Source organism: Schistocerca serialis, chromosome 8 (genome assembly GCF_023864345.2).
Source record: "Schistocerca serialis cubense isolate TAMUIC-IGC-003099 chromosome 8, iqSchSeri2.2, whole genome shotgun sequence".
Classification (NCBI taxonomy): Eukaryota; Metazoa; Arthropoda; class Insecta; order Orthoptera; family Acrididae; genus Schistocerca; species Schistocerca serialis.
The window spans coordinates 280,504,971-280,507,862 of NC_064645.1; the positions used below are offsets into that span (position 1 = coordinate 280,504,971).

At 43.0% G+C, this 2,892-nt stretch overlaps 1 pseudogene; it reads right to left on the reverse strand.

Annotated features, from left to right (window-relative positions):
- Positions 1-2,109: 2,109 nt before the first annotated feature.
- On the reverse strand, positions 2,110-2,227 carry LOC126417932 (5S ribosomal RNA; annotated as a pseudogene).
- Between the last annotated feature and the right edge of the window lie 665 nt (positions 2,228-2,892).

Genomic DNA, 2,892 nt, shown 5'->3' on the forward strand with positions numbered 1-2,892 from the left:
CCATGTTGAAATGAAGATCCTAGTTCGTGTTCACGGTAACCTGAATTAGTCGGCCCAAGTGATGTTATGAAAAATACCCTCAAAACATCTCGGAATCAACTGTGGCTTGAAGTAAAACTTACACACATACTTCCGGCTAAACGCCCCATTAAGCCGTCGGTGTACAACGCGTTGCACCATTCGGAAAGAGGCAAAATCGCCACATGGGTTCACACTACACGCCTCAAGGCAGCTAATGTACGGTATTTCTGTATCGTCTGACACAATGTAAACGTCCAGCCTTATGTGTTGCTGTAAGCAATGGCCTTTTCTGAGGTACACGACTCCAAACGTCTTCATAGGGTCCCCTTCGCAGTGTTCGCTTCGAAACTGTTTGAAATGGACCTTCATTCCCTGATACCAGCAATTCCTGAGAAGCATTTTCACTCGTCTCCTTTCACTGTCCGTTTGTATCTACTTGCCACCTCTGCTCCTACGCTGTGGTACATGACTGAGTGGTACACTGTCCTTCTAGACACGTTAGGGAGTCCATGTTAATACACTAATAAACTAGGCAATTTGATTCACGTTGTGGACACGCAGAAACAAGATAGTTACTGCCTACCATTCTGTCATGTCTGCATGACGAGCCAACTCATTGGACTGATCCGCCCCTAGCAGCTGAGTGGTCAGCGCCACGGAATGTCTTACCTAACGGCCCGGGTCCGATTACCGGTTGTGCCGGAGATTTTTCCGCTCAGGGACTGGCGTTGTGTTGTCCTTATCATCATCATTTCATCCCCATAGACACGCAAGTCGCCGAAGTGGCGTCAACTCGAAGGACTTGCACCAGGCGAACGGTCTACCCGACTGGAGGCCCTAGCCACACGGCATTTCCGTTTTACTGGACTTATTCCACGCAGCCGACAGACATACACACAACAGTCATCGCATGACTTGCGTCAGCAGTGATCACATGACCACTTGGTATCGGTTCTGCAGTTATGCACTATCTACAGCGCTACGAAGTGACCGGCGTGCTGCCTTGAGAAAGTGACTACCATTTAATTCGGTGAGTTTAATTTTGGACATGTTTTGGAGAATACAAGACACCCAAAATTGGCATTAGTTTTCAGTCGTATGGGAGGTTAAACGTCGGAAGACCAAGGAAGAAATGGTATTTATGTACCTGGAAGACGCTAGGAAACCTATTCCAAGAAGTGAAGTAGAAGAAAGAAGAATATCGATCTGATTGGATTTAGGTCGCAGTGGTAGGAGTTAATCGCATAGCAACAAAATGCTTTTTTCTAAAACCCTATTCACAATGAACGCAATTTATTGCAAATTGAAACTAATTAAAGGTCAGGGACAGGAAATAAAAGCTTGAGGGTTGCTGATGTATTTTGTTGTTGCGTCAGAGACGGCAAATGACTGGGAAGAACATTTGACTGGAATGGTTGGCGACTAGAAAGAGGGTTATAATTTTGACGTAAATTGAAGTAAAAAAAAAGGAATGGGGGGTAGTCGAATTAAACCTGTTGATGCTGGAGGGAATATTAGTAGGTCAGTTTTGCTAATTGGACAGCAAGAAAAGTCACGAGGATGTAGAACGCAGTCTGGAAACAACGTGAAAAGCATTTGTGAAAAAGAGAAATTTGCTAACATTGAATACAGATTTAAGTATCGGAGTGTCTTTACTCAAGTAAGGAGACTGTATAGTATCGTGGCACACTTCCAGCCCTGTGTTAGAAGTTCAATATATTTTCCCATTCAATTTTTAAATAATGACATTCATTTTTACTCGCTTTAGTCTTATTCTGAAATTATAAAAATTACTCCGGAAAATTAAGGTCTTTTCAAATGTCAAAAAATATGTTCCACAGTAGAACATGATTATGCAAAACTAAGCTCCACAACTAAACTCCTCCCGCACAGGCCATGAAGGCCCAAAGGTACTGACCGGCCGCCGTGTCATCCTCAGCCCACAGGCGTCACTGGATGCGGATATGGGGGGGCATGTGGTCAGCACACCGCTTTCCCGGCCGTATGTCAGTTTCCGAGAACTGGAGCCGCTACTTTCCAATCAAGTAGCTCCTCAGTTTGCCTCATAAGGGCTGAGTGCACCCCGCTTGCCAACAGCGCTCGGCAGACCGAATGGTCACCCATCCAAGTACTAGCCCAGGCCGACAGCGCTTAACTTCGGTGATCTGACGGGAACCGGTGTTACAACTGCGGCAAGGCCGTTGGCAGAACATGATCATGTAACTAGGAACAAATATTCGATTGAAATTTAGTAGAGCTGCAATGGAGAAAATCACGTAAATACTGTATTTAGTAGTCTATTTGTTACATTAGAACTCTTCAACACGTCAAAAAATCGGTAAGTGAAATCAAATTAAGCAGAAGCAGTATCAAAAACCAGTTAGAAGTTCAAGACACTTTGAAACAGAAGCTGTTGGTAACTAATAGAAAATTCCATTTTGAAGACATGTCAAATGTTTAAGACGTTAAAGAAACTCAGTTCATTTGAAAGTATCACGTATTCCGCTAAAATATCTTATTCTTTTTCAAGGTACATAACGAACGAAATAAGGCTTAGCTGTCCACATGTTCCATAAACAGCTCTAAACATACATAGCGTTTTACTCAGTATAAAATCCTCTATCTAAAGAATTAACAATGTGTTCCAAATGGCTTTAACGTACCATAAAGCAGTTAAGTGCGTAGAACCCAAAATATTAACAAATGCTGTGCGAAACGTAACCTCACGTCTAGCAACAACAAAAACTAGAAAATGGAGAAAACTGCTAATGGTGGTCTCCATTGTGCATTCCTTCAAGTGATTCTAAAATTAGTCACTAGACTGAAGTACCGATCAAGCAACGTCGTGTATTCCTAGGTACACTGCCTTCT